At 38.3% G+C, this 18,009-nt stretch overlaps 1 protein-coding gene across 11 annotated transcripts in view; it reads right to left on the reverse strand.

The window, feature by feature from the left end:
• Window positions 1-18,009, reverse strand: part of LOC311433935 (proprotein convertase subtilisin/kexin type 6-like) — a 412,148-nt gene that overhangs the window by 199,078 nt on the left and 195,061 nt on the right. The window contains exon 1 of one of the 11 annotated variants that reach the window (XR_014691071.1): window positions 2,571-2,648. The exons of the other annotated variants lie outside the window; for them this stretch is intronic. The gene's annotated coding sequence lies outside the window, so the exon portion shown is untranslated. Of the gene's footprint in view, window positions 1-2,570; window positions 2,649-18,009 lie in introns of those variants that run through there. 11 annotated transcript variants of the gene reach the window in all.

Below are 18,009 nucleotides of genomic sequence, written 5' to 3' on the forward strand. Positions count from 1 at the left end.
TCCATCAAGTTGCCACATTTATCTAGGGAAAAAAAAAAAAAAAAAAAAAAGTCTGTAGCTTTTAGATTCCTTTTGATTCCTTGATGCTACTATATGTTCAAATAGCCATGTTTCTCCCTTGCTCCTTCCTTTCCCTTGGAGTCATAGCTATGTGGCAATCTGCATAGTAATCATACCATACAGTTATCCCTGCATTAGTGACCTCCAGGCTGCATTACTGCAACTCAGACCTAGAAATTAAGCCGTATGCCCTAAAAAAGCTCCACATGGGTGAAAATACAACAGAATGTCTGCTTAGCAAAGCAAATTGCCACATTTATCCACTTCAAGGTCTCCATATCGATATTTAAACCTCTCAGTGCGATATGAGATCTCTGCCTCTCTGCCTATGAGATCACTTCCCTCCACACAGCTGTGACCTGTCATGGTATCTCTGTTGCACTGGAACCATGAAACTGCTGGAGAAAAGGAGGGAACGTGGATTAGGGGACACACAGTCTTCACAGAAGTCACATCAAATCTTCAGGTTTTGTGTCCTGGTGCCAAAGAGAAGCGGAAAATGCAGACCTCAGAACTCATGGCCCAGTGCAAAACTCATCTCTGATTTGCTTTTCCCTTCACCCACACAAATATGAATCAAGCTGTTTTTCCTCTAAACTAGTATGAAAAAGAAATTGTTATTGTCACGATGATGAATAAGAGAAGAGTGGAAGAAAGGAGGATGCGTGGATCACATTGATCTCATATGGGGTGACATTAAGAGAAGATAAAATTAAAGTGAATTTTAAAATTTCCTGAATAAAATCTGGATGATGATACAAGATCTTTTGTGCAAAACTTCACTCAGATATCTGTAAGTCTTTCCAGCATCTTACATTAATGATTTTTTTTTCTGAACTAACATCTTGTCCAATCGTCATCTCACCAGTACTGTGCTAGTAAGAAGAGAAAAAGTAAATAAGAATGCAAAATACAGAGGAAACTCATCTTAAAACACTTGGGGATTCTCAAGCGTAAACACTGTAGAGATGCAGCACACAATGGTAAGGATGAAGGCACTGTCCTCAAGGCATTCAGAAGGTTTGAATTTGTGGGATATAATTCTGATAATAGCTGAATAAGATTGCTATCATCTAAAAAATCTAAAATATAATAATTATTATCTTTAGCAATGTTATTACTACTGTATATGCTATTAAAAATAAGTATATAATAAAGTGGTTTTTAAATTATTTTTAAAATGTTAAATTCTACAACAAACAGTGTAATCAGAAAATAGAAATAAGAATAAAAAAGATTTGGCTTTTTACAGATTTTCTACCCTGATTTACATTCTGTGTCATCACAGTGGCTGTTGTGGCATTGCATATTTAATCAGGCTCGAACTGTGTGCTTTTAACTAGAAGGATCTGAGACTGTTAATTTACCCTTGCTATCGACTTCACAGGCTCTTACTGCAGCCTTATGACTTGGTTATACAGGTCACTACCTGACTGAGGTCCCAGCAGTGTGTCTATGATATGACAGTTTTTATTTGACACCTAGATATTTTGCTGGATGATTAAATCAGTCCAAGCAATTCTGGGATAACCACATACATGTATGTTTCTAGATGTGCAAAACTCAGCACTGACAGGAGTGCACTGATAGGGTGCAATATAATGGTTCTCAGTCCCAAAATTATAAAGATACAAAGATGTTTTTCATCCATGTCTTTCCACTCCTTGATGGATAATGCTGTGTTACTGCTAAATTCAGTCTTAGAATAAACATGTACCTATGTCATTTGTTGAGATATCAGTTGAGTTTGGCTACCTCGGTTTATCGTAATGTTTTTGTCATCCTCATCTACATTTTCTAATGTTTTTGTCTTGGTATTGCTGAGTTTTTCTGGAGTTATGGCATTTCACCTACAACATGTCCACCTGTTAAACCAAGCCTCTCTACTTAGGTCCTTTCATTTGTTTTTTTTAGTATGCTTTTCAAATCTGAATAGAGAAAAAGAAAAAAAAAAAAAAAACAACAAAACATTTGCATGTGATAAGCACTGGCACCAAATCTTCTCTTTGTAGGAAAAGAGATTTACACAAGACAGATCATAGAATCATAGAATCGTAGATTTACATAGATTATACAAGACAGATGATATACGTGTTTAATTGTCAGAGTCTCAGGGCTAGCCTTAACACTACACAGTCTTATAGGCAGAATTGTTATATTACTAATATTTACATGGAATAAGGTACCTTTCTTCAGAGAGATTCTGTGTTTATAACTCAATTATTAGATATAGCAATATACATAATGACCACAACAATGAATAGAGAAAATTCGGTGTTAGTCCCCTTGATGCTGTCTGGGTGGCAGCAGGTGTTACAGCTGGGACTACTAAACAGGTAATGCCTTCACACATGGGAATGTGACAGCATATAGAGCAAAAAGCATACCTCATAGAAGATGCTTCTCTTTTTCTTCAGTTGCAAACAGAGTAATGCAAGTCTCAGAAAGGAGAAAAATGCTGTGAAAGAAAGGTAAATAATTGCCCCTCTGGGTTTTCATACAAAACGTACCTCACATGTGTAGCAATGCCTGAAGCTAATCTCTCAGTACTTCTTGTAGCTCCAGTTAGAGTCATATTTGGCAGCTGCTTGATGAGTCTGGTTTATCTGTTGCCAAATCCATGCAATATATGTGTGTGGCAAATGCTATCACCACCAAAAAAAGATTGGTTCAACAGTATTATCACATTTTCCTTCTACTGTTCTGCTCCCAGGAATGTAACTTTTCTCTGCTTTTAGCTGTTCTTATTTTTCCAGTATTTATCTTTCTGCAGTGCTGAATACTGAAGTGGTGCAGTGTTCTACCAGACCTGGCGTTTCATCCCAGTCTGGTGACTTCTCCACAAATATGCTCACTTGACATGGCTCAAAACTACTTTTCTGTGTTTTCCAGTAGACTACCGTTTTTAGAACTTGTCTAAAACATATATTTTTTCACCTTACTGAAGGTATCTTATAACCACAAGAGCAGCTTACCTGTGGAGCTTGCCACTGTGGTGGTAATGTAGGGGCTTGGAACAACCATTTCACTTGGGATTGAGAAAGGTCCTGAAACCCATGGGGCTGGCACAAGGGATTCTCCTCAGGCATTGATAGGAAGCAGACTCAAATATACCAAATTTACAGGCTTCTGAAACTAAAATCTTTGCAGATGTAACCTTGGTGTTTTACAGGAACACAAGAAGGACACCTGGGGTCAAAGTAAACACTTTGTAAAAGTGTTCAAAGTAAACACAAAGCAAACATTTTCTGTCTTTCTCAGTAGGGGATACCTAGGGAAAGGAATACAATAAATGAAGGAAATCCAGGCTTTCTGGTTAAGCCTCATGTTGGAAAATAAATATCTAAATGTCCTCTGCTTCCACTCTCTTGAATTCTTTCAGAGAAAAGTGTTGTGTCAGATTTTCTCATTTTCAGATGTATCCACACTTCCAGAGACTAAAGCTGGATTAGTAATAGATATTTCTATATTTTCAAAGGCCCGAAGTTGGAGATTCATAACTAATACTAAAGATCACAAAGATCACCTTGTGAGCCACTATTGTAAGTAAGATATGTAAGATCACCAGTAAGCCACTATTAGGTCATACTGTTTTTTTTTTTTTTTTTTTTCCCATTGAAGCCTGGCTAAGAAAATAAGAGTACAAGTACCATTCCACAGCATTTTTGCCATGCTCAGTCTCTTTAACCTCCTCTACCAGGACTAAAATAGTTGTGATACAGATGACTGACTTCTCAGTGACTCCCACTAGCCACCAGCAGCAAATACACTTCACAGAAAATCATAGAATCAGAGTCATTCAAGTTTGAAAAGACATCTAAGATAATCTAGTCCTATCTTTAATCTAGTACTAAATTCCACTACTACACCATACTACTAAGTTCTACATGTTTCTTGAAGACCTCCAGGGATGGTGACTCAAGTACTTCCCTGGGTAGCCTATTCCAGTGTTGCACAACCTGTTCGGTAAAGAAATTTCTCCTAATATCTAACCTAACCTTCCCTGGTACAGCTTGAGGCCATTACCTCTCATCTTATCACGTGGTGTTTGAGAGAAGAGCCTGATCCCCACCTTGCTACAACCTCCTTTAAAGTAATTTTAAACTACAGGGTAATTGTGAACTACAAATTATTATTTACATATATAAATATATATATTTAATGGAGACAAAAGCAGGTTTTTGTACGACATATCAAACTATGTTAACCTATTTTATCCTAGTTTTCCCAATTTAAATGAATAACAAACATTCTTCCAGATTCCAGATCTGTCCTGGAATCTTGTAATATTAATGCACTGAAAAAGGGGTTCTGACATAAGGAACTACATACAGTAAATTGGAGTCACTATTAAAAATAATGAGATTAATGTTAATTCATTTTAAAGTGTGGGTGATAAAAAGCTGTGGTTGCCAAATAGAAAAAAAGACAAGCTGATGAGGGGAATATAGTATTTTAAAGAAAGCACTGCTAAAGCTTTTTTTCTGATTTTCATCATATTGAACTCTTCTTGAAAGGTGCTGAATGGTTAATGTAAATAGTGCAGTCATAGGAGGTCCTCAAGGGTGTGAGCAAGGGGAGCAGCAATATATGCAGTATTCTTTAAAGTTTTGGCATTGGTCTTTGTGTCACATTTGTAAACCTATGCTATTAGCAATAAAAGATATATCTTGCTCTTCAATACCAATGTTCCTATGTCAACAAAGCTGTATGCAAACTTGGTGAACTCCAACCTGCTTAATCCATGCATTGAATGTCCACATGCAGAAATCCAAAGACTCTACATCCACATGCAAAAGGGTCTTTCTCAGCTAAAATATAAGTTTTGGAGCCTAGTCTCAGGTCTTCCTTGTTAATTGAATCAGTTCTCACAGCTCAGGTCCTGAGGTGAAGTAACATTCTGGAGTGAAGTGAAAATCAGCCATGACTTAAGCCCTAAGAAGGAACAGTTTCTGATCATGTTGTCTACATGAGAAAATCTGTCCCAGAAGCTACACTTAGGTTAAAAAAAAAAAAAAAAAAAAAAAAGTTTATCTACACTCTACAGTAATCTAGGAAACTGCCTGATATTCATTGAAGTTTGTCTATTGGAGGACATTTCAAAAGCTTTTGAATGTGTCCAGAAAGTACCAAGCTAGGTTGACCCCTCTCATATATAAACGAGTAACTTCGTGTCGCTGTATGCACATCTATTATAATAAAACTACCTGAAATAGAAAATTAGCAATAAGTCAGGTACAGCTCTTAACAAAGTCGATGGAATTGTTTCCATTGACTTCAGTGGATGATCAATGGACATATATCATTCTCCCAGAAACTACTTTTAACTGTAGTAAAACATAGGAATGCTCCAGTGTTCCAACATAGCATGTTGTTCATAATATTCAGGCCTATTGTCTGCTGCTTTATTTTTATATAAACCACACTGTATGAATCTGCATTTCATCACTTCCACCACAAGTATGCTGGTTCATTTCAGGTAGTTTTTACATTACTTGAATAACATCATACATGGAAAGTAAGTTCTAATAAGCCTTGAAAATAAAGTCTCACATATGGGCTGATCAAAAGGTTAAGAAAGGGAAAAAAATACTAGTCTATATCTGGCTTCAAAGATTTTAAATAGAAAATACATATAAGGTGTATTAAGAAAAAAGAGGAGATATCTGATTGGATTAATGTCTCTGTATAATTAAACGTGGACAAATTTTACATGATAAAGATGTTGTGGACTTTACTCTTTCTTAACTTAGAATCTGTCCTGTTCAATTGATGTCATCAATACAAAAAATATGATAATGAAAAATACAAGTAGTCATAGTAAAAATAGGTCTTTCTTTAGCAAATGTTTTTAATAAGGCTCCTTAGAAGTATTCACACATTGTAGAACCTAGAGATGGCTATCTCTAGGATGGTTTGGATGTTATCTGAATAATTTCAGAGAACTTAACATATCTATGTAGATTGGGGAAAGCAGTTTAAAAAGTATAAGAGAAAAGAAAAAAATGTACTAAAAGGAACACTGAGTACTCCCCCCCCCTTCTTTTTTTTTTTTTTTCTTTCTGAACTTCTGAAATGATTTTGCTGAAGATCAAGCACTAAGCAAGAAACAAAGTATAAACTCTATTTCCTTCATCATTCCCAGCCAGCCTCACTAATTCTCAATTTTCTATGGCATCTCAGCTTCATTCATCTCTTTTTCAGCACTCCATTCTGCAGACATTTATGTCAGAGAAAGCATGGTCCTGTGTCCATACAGACAATGATTATGTATGTATCAGTCTCTGAAAAACATGTGTGGATGTGTAAAGTTTGGTTGGGCATAATCGTATATGATAGATAAATATGATTCACCCATGGGCCCCAGGACATGCCATCAACCTTTGTGCAGATTTTGCTAATGAATCTTATCGTTGTCAAAGATAAGTCAGAACAGAGAAATCTGACTGCTTGTTTTGACTTCAGCATGCCGGTAAAATGATTCCTTTAGTAGAAGTCAAGGAGCAGCAGTAATAAACATGAGGTTTGAAGAAAGTAGTGCTGCATCCCTACCACTTTATTTCTGGGAAAGGCTCTATCAAAAGTGCAAAAGTTATGGCCAGGACAGGATTTTAATTTGTATTTTAAACAAATGCTTTTATCTAGCCTCACATCATATTTTTGTCAGGAAGGCAAGGAGGCTTCTAATTGGTGAAAAGGCAAATATCAGCAGAAAAATGGATGCAGAAACAATCATTTATATATGCTAAATGCTAGCATTTAGCTATGGACTTAATATAAAAAGGTGAAAATATTCTTACGAGTTTGGCTAGTACTATATATTTAAGAAGCCTGGTAACAGCTAGCATTTCATCATCTATCTGTATTTTATTTCTAAATGTTTTAATATGGGAGTTGCCCTTAATAAAGAGTAGTGGGTAGGTAGGTAGTAATACTGTAGTTGGATGACTACTATAGTAGTACCTCTTTTAAAAGTACACACATACACCGCGTCCCCAAAAAGTCCTCCTAATATAATTTTAGAAAGAACTGAGTAGTAGCTCTTATTTTCAGCAATTAATTGTTTCTAATTTGTTAGAATTAATTCACTCACAGACTTCCCTTTGTTTCAAACAGGAATTGTGCAGGGAAGTCAATTGTAGGAACAGACACTTCATAGCAGTTTAAATGAAATGAGCTTCTGTAGTGAACAAATGAACACTGAAGACAATCTAAACCAAGAAAAGCACATTGACATCCTGAGTGAGACCTGACCTGAAAGGAGGAAATGTCAGGTCCAATTGTAATTTTTCAGTTTTAAGAGACAGATTAAATGCCTAGAGCAGCTGGCAAAATGATAGAGATTATTTACAAGGGTTTTTTGTTTGTTTGTTTGTTTGTTTTTGTTTTTGGAAACTGGGTCTTGCTATGAAGGTCAATGGACAGACCCTGCTGCTGCTCAAAAAGAATTTTTTGAGGGCAAGATTGAGCCTCTGCCAATGGAAAAAGCTTAGTGTTTTAGTTTGGCCTTTGTGCAGAATCTGCCCAGCCACCCAGCACCAAATTTCTAGACTACCAAATGTAAAAAGGAAAAGCAAGGCCAAACACATCTGGTCTTTTCAGTAAGAGTTTCTTCTGCCCTCACTCTCAGTGTTCCTTCAGGGGAATATTTCCTGAGTTTATTTCCTTGTCCAGCAAGTGTGGTGGTTTTACTGTGCTAGGCAGCTGAACTCCACAACAACCGCTCTCTCACTCCCCCTCCTTAGAAGAGGAGGAGTAAAGGAAGAAGTAAAGGAAAGAACAACTCATGGGTTGAGATGAGGATAATTTAATTAAAGGGAGAAAATAATTATGAAGGAAAGATTATTATTAATTAAACAATTTAACTAAAGGGAGAAAAAAGGAAAAGGGAACAGGGAGGGGGAAAAAGAAAAAAAAAAACAACAAAAAACAACAACAACAACAACAACAAAAGTAAAGGCTGTGTGGAAGTGCAGAGGAAAGAAATTACTCTCTACTTCCCACAAATGAATGATGCTTGACCATGTCCTTGAAGCAGGGCCTCAATGCATGTAGCCGGTGTTCAGGAGGAGAGACGTTTTCACGAGAGCCCACCCCTCCCCACTTCTTATTTTTTCCACCTTTTATTGAGAGGAAGTCTTAATGACTTCAAGAGGGAAGTCTTAATGGCGCAGGAACGGTCTGTTCCCACGTGCCCAAAGACGAGCTGGCGGGGAAGAAGACCGGCCTGGCTCAACAGAGAATTGTGGCTTGATCTTAGGAGGAAAAAGAGGGTTTATAAGCTTTGGAAAAGTGGGCAGGCCACTAAGGAGGACTTTAAAGAAGTAGCGAGGCTGTGCAGGGACAAAATTAGGAAGGCCAAAGCTCATCTGGAGCTCAATCTGGCTACTGCCGTTAAAGATAACAAAAAACGTTTCTATAAATACATCAACACAAAAAGGAGGACTAAGGAGAATCTCCATCCTTTACTGGATGCGGGGGGAAACTTAGTTACAAGAGATGAGGAAAAGGCGGAGGTGCTCAATGCCTTCTTTGCCTCAGTCTTTAGCGGCAATACCGGATGTTCTCTGGATACCCAGTACCCTGAGCTGGTGGAAGGGGATGGGGAGCAGGATGTGGCCCTCATTATCCATGAAGAACTGGTTGGTGACCTACTACGGCACTTAGATGTGCACAAGTCAATGGGGCCAGATGGGATCCACCCAAGGGTACTGAGGGAACTGGCAGAGGAGCTGGCCAAGCCGCTGTCCATCATTTATCAACAGTCCTGGCTATCGGGGGAGGTCCCAATCGACTGGCGGCTAGCAAACGTGACGCCCATCTACAAGAAGGGCCGGAGGGCAGACCCAGGAAACTACAGGCCTGTCAGTTTGACCTCAGTGCCAGGAAAGCTCATGGAGCAGATCCTCCTGAGAGTCATCATGCAGCACTTGAAGGGGAAGCAGGCGATCAGGCCCAGTCAGCATGGCTTTATGAAAGGCAGGTCATGCCTGACGAACCTGATCTCCTTCTATGACAGAGTGACGCGCTGGGTGGATGAGGGAAAGGCTGTGGATGTGGTCTACCTTGACTTCAGCAAGGCTTTTGACACCGTCTCCCACAGCATTCTCCTCAAGAAACTGGCTGCTCTTGGCTTGGACTGGCGCACGCTTCGTTGGGTTAGAAACTGGCTGGATAGCCGGGCCCAAAGAGTCGTGGTGAATGGAGCCAAGTCCAGTTGGAGGCCAGTCACTAGTGGCGTCCCCCAGGGCTCGGTGCTGGGGCCGGTCCTCTTTAATATCTTCATCGATGATCTGGACGAGGGCATCGAGTGCACCCTCAGTAAGTTCGCAGATGACACCAAGTTAGGTGCGTGTGTCGATCTGCTTGAGGGTAGGAAAGCTCTGCAGGAGGATCTGGATAGGCTGGACCGATGGGCTGAGGTCAACTGCATGAAGTTTAACAAGGCCAAGTGCCGGGTCCTGCACCTGGGGCGCAATAACCCCAAGCAGAGCTACAGGCTGGGAGAGGAATGGTTGGAAAGCTGCCAGGCAGAGAAGGACCTGGGAGTGATGGTGGACAGTCGGCTGAATATGAGCCAGCAGTGTGCTCAGGTGGCCAAGAAGGCCAACGGCATCCTGGCTTGTATTAGGAACAGCGTGACCAGCAGGGCTAGGGAGGTGATCGTCCACCTGTACTCAGCTCTGGTGAGGCCGCACCTCGAGTACTGTGTTCAGTTTTGGGCCCCTCGCTACAAGAAGGACATCGAGGTGCTTGAGCGGGTGCAGAGAAGGGCGACGAAGCTGGTGAGGGGCCTGGAGAACAAGTCCTACGAGGAGCGGCTGAGGGAGCTGGGCTTGTTCAGCCTGGAGAAGAGGAGGCTCAGGGGTGACCTTATCGCTCTTTTTAGGTACCTCAAGGGAGGCTGTAGCGAGGTGGGGGTTGGCCTGTTCTCCCACGTGCCTGGTGACAGGACGAGGGGGAATGGGCTTAAGTTGAGCCAGGGGAGTTTTAGGTTAGATGTTAGGAAGAACTTCTTTACAGAAAGGGTTGTGAGGCATTGGAACAGGCTGCCCAGGGAAGTGGTGGAGTCACCATCCCTGGAAGTCTTCAAAAGATGCTTAGATGTAGAGCTTAGGGATATGGTTTAGTGGAGGGCTGTTAGCGTTAGGTTGGAGGTTGGACTCGATGACCTTGAGGTCTCTTCCAACCTAGAAATTCTGTGTGATTGCTGAGTGTGACATCATATGGTATGGAATATCCCCTTGGTTGGCTTAGGTCAGCTGCACTGGTGATGTTCCTTTCTCACATTTTTGCCCATCCCCCCCAGGAGGGTTAGAGAGAGTCCTGATGCTGCACAAGCATAAGACAAAACACTGGTGTGATACCACTGCTGTTCTAGCTACACGTGCAGAGAACAGCACTGTATGGGCTGCCGCAGGGAAAGTTAACATCCCAGCCAGACCCACTACAGCAAGTTACTGGGTATGAATGAATCCCAAAGGATTATCTGTTGTCTATCCCACCTGCTGCTGTTTCTGCACCCATCTGCTCACAGCAAGAAAGCCTTGGGTCCACAGAAGCACTCTGTAGCTGAATGGACAAAGATTTCCCAGTAACAGTTTTCCCATCTCAAGGGTAGACTCTTTTCCCTGCCCATGCAAACTACAATGGGTGGACAGTGTAAGGAGCAGCAAATAAAATGAGGTTTTAAACTACCTTTCAGGGAAAGAAACGGTTCATATTTGTTCTTAGATCAGCATATCCTGCCCATCAGATCATGGTACATCTATTGTTTTAGCTACAACTCACAGGCCTAATGCTGTTGTGGTGGGATCAAAGAGGATCTAGGAAGTGTATCAGTGCAATAAAGGTTAGAGGTTTCTTAATCATTTTTTTTCATAATGCTATAGGCAACTTCATCTGAAGTGGAAAGGTAAAGTTCTGTTTGGCCCTCAGGGGCAAAAAGGCTGAGTATCTCTTCTTGTTTTACATGCTTAATAAGATGGATATGTGATTGTATCATACACGATACACAACAGTGTCTCTTACATGACTGGTGATTTTCAAGACTTCAAAATTCTATTTTCGCTTTCAGCTTCCATTGCCTCCTGAATTAATTTCATTCCTTCTAACCACTAAAATGAAGTAATTTCAAAAAATTACTCAGCCTATTTTTAACATTTTGCTTTTTCCTCAGTTCTTTACAATTTCCTGAAGAAGTTTACTAAGTAAGTTTAGTTTTCATAATCAGTATTATAACTCATAGTATCAGATGAAAAGTAAGCAAACAAACAACAAATAAAAACAACACAACAAACCAACCAACTAACCAAAAAAACAACAACAAACAAACAAGAAAATTAATGTAGGTAATGATGCATTGTGTTTGATATCTAAGGTATAACCAGGTATCCTGATTTTGTTGTTTGATTACAGTAATTCCCTTTAGTTATTTTATGAGCTTAACTTTTGAAATGATATTTTGATGATAAATTGCAAGGTCCCACCTTGATGTCTCGCCTTAAAGGATGTCAAGCTCCCCTCTCCCAGCCCCCATTTTCTATAAACGACAGAAAATCTTAAAAGGATCTCGAAAAATGCAAGCCAGAAGTCTTTTTCTAAGTATTGTCCCATGCCACAACCAGGAAAAAGACAACCAACCACAGATCAAATTTAAAATGTTTTGTGCTAAGCATAAATAAATAAGTGTAAGTTATATTAATACTTCTTGCCCTAGGACAGGTCTTCTGAATATTTACTTATGGGGATTTCCCATATGATAAAACTATGTTACAATAGCTGTACTTCCACATATGAAGTGACACACATAAAGCCATACCTCTAACTATACCCATGCACTCTTTAGTTTTTGAAACACCCCTATGTTATTAAACACTAAATTTTTCTCTCTTGCAACAGAGTGTAAATGTAGAAAGTACTGTGCATAGGCTTATGCTGGTATTATTCTACTGTATGTGATTAAGCTTAATGTTATTATTATTTTTTTTTTCTTACTGGATATCATTGTTTGAAGCAACATGACCCAAAAAGTAACTGAATCAGTAAAAACATACTATATAAAGCATAATGTTGTTGAAATAACAATACAGTCTGAGAAAATGTTGACATTCATGGTCTAGCATACCTAACAAACAGGAAAGCAGAAAGAACACACACACACACACACAAACTTTATAATACGCTACTATAATTTGTACTCCAAAAGTCTTTTTCATCCGTAAAACATTTCCCAATAAGCGTCACAGACTTTCTGTTTGATTCATGAGACTTTTTTTTTTCCTAATCTTGCAATGGAGTCACTGATAGAAAGACATGAATAACTTTCCTAATTGCAGAAAAGGAGTCAAGATGTAATTCAGTTTGAAGCTCAAAGAAGGAACGCAGATTGATTTCTGGGGTGATTGTGAGACAACATCAAAAGTATAGGAAAGTAAATTTTTGCCTTTCCATGAAATCCACCTTAGAAATCCCAAGGACAATTCTAAATAAGCAAAAGTAATTTATAGATAGACGAGTGAATCTTTCTTAAGTGGGTCATTTTGTTGTTCTTTTAGAAAAGATCAGAATTATGATTGTATCAACAAAAATTAGATGGATGGCAACAATTATTGCTGGAATAAGTCTCTGTGACAGTCTGCATTTCCTGGCCAGCCACAGACTGTGAGGGGAAAATGCTCTGCCTTAAGCAAAGGAGCTCTGTGTTTCCATTGTCTAAATTCATTTATTCCTGCACAAGAGTGGGACTCATTTCACTTACCTTTAACCATCTTAATGTTAAGTGTTTGTTTTAAGCAAGTCATCTAGCCTGCCTCTATAATTAATGGATACAGATAAGCACTTCCAGAAGGCAATTCATTCCATCCTAAAATAGCTATCTTAGATAGTAATTTATTCCTAGCTAAATTAGCCATCTTAAACTGCTTAATTTTGGCACCTAAATCAGGCAAGATGAACCTCAGTCCAAGACTAAGCAAAGAATAGCAGTCAGTCAAAGTACCAGGAGTTACATGGCGAGAACATAAGTATCTGTTCAATCGAAAACACGATGGGCCAAGGTCTTCTGTGAAACCAGAAGAAATTCATGTTTAACAGGCATGCCTGGGCTGGTACTGCTTGTGCAGTACTCCTTATAGTGCAAGATACTTGTAAGCAATGAAATCCCAAGGCTGATAGGGTCTCTGCATTTGGACAATAGAGTTAATTAGGTAACAGGATCATAATGTTTAGAGGAACCCATATACCTTGGTCCAGGTATGAGCAGAGAGGGTCAGAAAGCCTGTGATATGAAATTGCAGTATGGCTTCTGGGCATGAATGATCTACTGCTCACAGCTCTGCCACAAAAATGAAACCAAGATTCTTTAAAAATAACTCAAACTTCATTTGCACTGTAAAAAATGACTTGCCTGAGGAGACGTGTTCAGGAGTGCAAAGACAAACCCATCTCCTCAGGGAATTGGGTGCTTCACAAGTGACAAGAGGAGAGGGGGATGATGAAGTGAATTACTCAGCTGATTGTTTCAAAGGCACAGCTTTGCATTTATGTGGGAAAACATTACATTTTAAAATCTAATTGTTGACACCAAGGAGTTGGAAAAGGAACCAGGTCAGATTTGACTTTTGTTTACACAGATGTAAGGAGAAAAATTCCATGCTGCACTGAAATGACTAATCTTTTCTGGGGGCACTGGGTGCAGACACAGGTGCATTTACTCTGCCCAGCCTTGGAGAAGAGATACCTGTGCCACACCATTTTACCGGCAAAGCAATGCCCATCCTGTTCAGTGAGAAGCAAGCACTGTGTAAGGCTGCTGTTTTAACATGGCATCCAGAAGTGATCTGGCCCCATGTATAGCTGAGTCGGAGTAGAACCAGTGCAACACCTATGCATATGCTCATACTCTTATATACAGAATTTAAAACAGAGCTTGTTTCAAAAAATAAAAAAATGTTAATTGTGAAGTAATGAAAATCTTTGTTTCAACTCCCCAAATGTCAGGAGTTTGTTTATGCTCGCAGGATTCCCCTGAGATCAATGAAGACATTAATCTGTATTGCAATTCATCCTAAAACAAGTGTTTCTAAAATAGATGGAACAACCCATTCTCTGCTTCCTTCTTTCCACAGACTAGAAAAGCTCACATACCATGCTTGGTCCAGATACTCAGCCCTTAGAAAATTAGCATCATCTGAGAAGAATCCAGTTCAAAAGATTATTTTAAGGCAAAGATAAACCAGTAATTCCACCATAAGAGGTATTCTAAGGCTCTTGTAGCTTCCCCCAAATCAAACTTCACAACTGCAGGAAATTCAGTGCTCTGCTCAAGCATAAAAGATATACCAATGTATTTAGGTACAGAAGTGTAACTAAGACATAACTTTAACTGCTCTCTGAAGTATTGCACAGATATATCCAGAATAGCTGTGGTACTAAATTAGACCAACTGATTTATAAGGCCATGTTAGATTTCTTTTTATACCTCACAAATGTCCAGGCACAAATAAAGAGTGCGACAATTCATTCCCATACATTTTATAGTAATGATTCCTCATTTTACTTTCAAGTTTTTAAATATATATATATATTTTTAATATCATTGCTGATAATCACATAGCTATATGCTGTATCAAGTTACATTTCATATGACAATAAATACACACCAATGTAATAATATTAAAGCATTAGAGAGTATGAACACATTCATGTACCCATGCATAAGAGCTAAAGGAGACCAATAAAAGAAGGAAGTATTTGTAAAGTTTTAAGGTTGTACATCAGCCATTTTCTGTCCCTCTACATACAAGGAGAGCTCCAGAATGTGTGAGAACAGATGAAAAAAATGAGTCAATTGATTGAAGAGCAACACTTTTTTATAAGCTTTTGCCTAAAGCAGAAGGGAAGCATATATTCCTGTATAGATAACTTATGTCCTTGGAGTTTAAGGGCCATAAGCTGCAAGAGTCATTTTTATGATATATTTTTTCTTAATCTGGTTAATATTTGAATAGGAGATAAATAGCTTTATAATGAATAATAATAATTATCACATAAATAATTGCTTACAGCAATTTTTGGTTCTCATGGAAATTAGGACATCTAAGTTATCTTAAAAATAAAGATTTAAAAATAATGAAATAATGTCAAAGATTATATGTTAGTTCTGCTTGGGTTTAATGTTGCTAACTGAGACATGATGGCATGCTAGAAATACTTCCTAGACTTTTTTTTTTTTTTTTTTTTTTTTAATATATATATTCATAAATTAATGAAAATTTAAGTTTCTGACAAATATATACACTTTTGTTGAAAACAGTTATTTTTGCTTAATAAAAAGATGTACAAAAGCAGACTGAAGCATGTAAACAGAACTGAGATAAAATAGTACATAAAATGAGGAATTACAGATACGAAATATGTGTCTTAATGTTTAAATAGCAAACTGCAAGATATGGAAAATTACCATTGAACTGCTGTGCTCAAAACACTCTCACTTAAAGATGCAACTGCAACATCAAAAGTAACATTACAGTAGCAGTGTGGTTATCGATGTGCTCCTTGCCTAGAGAAGGTAATATTATATTTATACAGCTATCATCTTTTTCCTTACTTTTTTTTTTTTTTTTTTTTTTTAATGCACACAAAATATTTTCCTTCAGAAGAAATCATGAATCATATGTGACAGCTGTCAGTTACACACTTCTAGAAGACACTTAGATACCATATTGATGGAAGCACTCCAAGAAGCTGAAGAGAACAATCCTGTGCTACCAGGAAAACCAACATGCTGGTCTAGTAAGTGTTTTCAGAATCTTAATGTTTGGGAATTTGTGATCTAGAGCTGACTTAACTCACAAACAAACACATGCCACTCATAGGATATTGTCAGTAGAAAGACATGGTAATTTTAAACTGGGTCACTGATAGAAATTTAAGGTGAAAAATAAAAGAATTTAACATGCTTATGTGTGTAAAGATACGACACTGAAGTATCTTTATTAATTTGTTAAAAAACAGTAGAAATCATAAAATCATCTAATCATATTTATCCATTTTAGTATCTAGTAATATATGCAATTTGGAAGCTACATTTCAGAAGCTCAACAGAAAATTTGACTTCAAGATTCAGTTTCTGACATATGTGGAGGTCTTATCTGGGTACTCCTTGGAGCTCATTTTGGAAAGTATGCAGCTGTATAGTTTCTCAACTTACACACCAGTTCATCTCATTCACTCATTCACTGTCTGCTATCAGCTCTTCATGTGATACCACAATACATCATGTAGAAGCAGGGATGCTCCATTTGTGAGACATTCACTGATGGTAGAGAAACATCAAATCTCAGGACACTGCTTCTGCCACTTTAATAAGCAAAAGTTTTCCACCTTTTTAGAGGTTTGCAAGAAACAGCAACACTCTCCCTCTGTCCTTTCAAGTGGCTCTGAAAGATCGTGGCAAGATTGTACAAGAAGGATTAAGCACAGCTGAAACTGTAAGAAGCTTTTTTTAACTTGGCAGTGAGACTGCAAGACTTTGTCCTATCAGTCCAGAAAGAAACTGAAACCAGAGAAATAGAAAAGACTCCAGAGCAGCAAGGAAAATATCCTGTACTCAGAAACCAGTGGTCAACAAGCATACTTGCTTGCTTCATATGTCCTTCAGTCAGATTCTGGGATGCAATGGAATACTTTCCACAGTTGTGATGGTATTTGTTGGTGATTAGAGAAAGCTAAGATATCACTTAGATGCTAAAGGTAGCCTTTGTAGCAGCTGCCCAAATGTGAAAGGTGTTACAAAATTTTGGCTCTTTTTTTCTCCTGTTCCCCTGCTGTGGTGGTGTGTCCAGGTGGGCAGAACTGTGGAAATGAGGACAAGTAGCATCATGCATTGTGGAAACAATGGGGAAAAGAACTGGGAAAATACTTCCTCTCTCTTTTCCAAATCATCTCTGGTTTTAAATGTGTAACTACATTGCTAGGTCCACCCAATGTAAACAAGTACAAATTAAGCCACCTTTTATTGCCATGGGGACAAATACTATGACTCCTTTGGGAGTGATGCAAATGTTGAGAGCAATGTTGACATGAGAGTACCACAGCACCCTCATCTCTTCCACAAGTTGATCTGAGCTAGTGATTTCTTTGGCACTTCCACCCACCTCATCCTCCCACCATGTTTTGACCCTAACTCTATCTTCCTGTCACATTTCTTCCAATGGCTCTGATACTCATATCAGTCTTTGGTAAATCAATTCAGATCAGTGACTAGACAGAAAGTGAACACAAAAAATCATGAATTATGTTCTCCCCGGTGCAGTAAGCTAAGTTGGCTCATGGAGGTGTCAGACAAGTGCCAGAATGGGTACTGGAGGAAAAATAAAATAAAATAAATAGAATAGAATAGAAAAGAAAAGAAAAGAAAAGAAAAGAAAAGAAAAGAAAAGAAAAGAAAAGAAAAGAAAAGAAAAGAAAAGAAAAGAAAAGAAAAGAAAAGAAAAGAAAAGAAAAGAAAAGAAAAGAAAAGAAAAGGAAAGGAAAGGAAAGGAAAGGAAAGGAAAGGAAAGGAAAGGAAAGGAAAGGAAAGGAAAGGAAAGGAAAGGAAAGGAAAGGAAAGGAAAGGAAAGGAAAGGAAAGGAAAGGAAAGGAAAAGAAAAGAAAAGAAAAGAAAAGAAAAGAAAAGAAAAGAAAAGAAAAGAAAAGAAAAGAAAAGAAAAGAAAAGAAAAGAAAAGAAAAGAAAAGAAAAGAAAAGAAAAGAAAAGAAAAGAAAAGAAAAGAAAAAGAAAAATAGGGGGCAGAATGAAGAACTGCTTCTTTATCACAAACTCAGCTCTTTTGTCCATCATTGTGAGCTTGTCAACTAGCCTGTGAGCTAATGTCACAACGAAAGAATCCTACTGTGATAGCATATAACCAAAATCAGAGCTTTCCAAAACATTCAGAGAAAAAGA

The sequence above is a fragment of the Aythya ferina genome (genome assembly GCF_964211825.1).
Source record: "Aythya ferina genome assembly, chromosome: 1".
In the NCBI taxonomy this organism is placed as follows: Eukaryota; Metazoa; Chordata; class Aves; order Anseriformes; family Anatidae; genus Aythya; species Aythya ferina.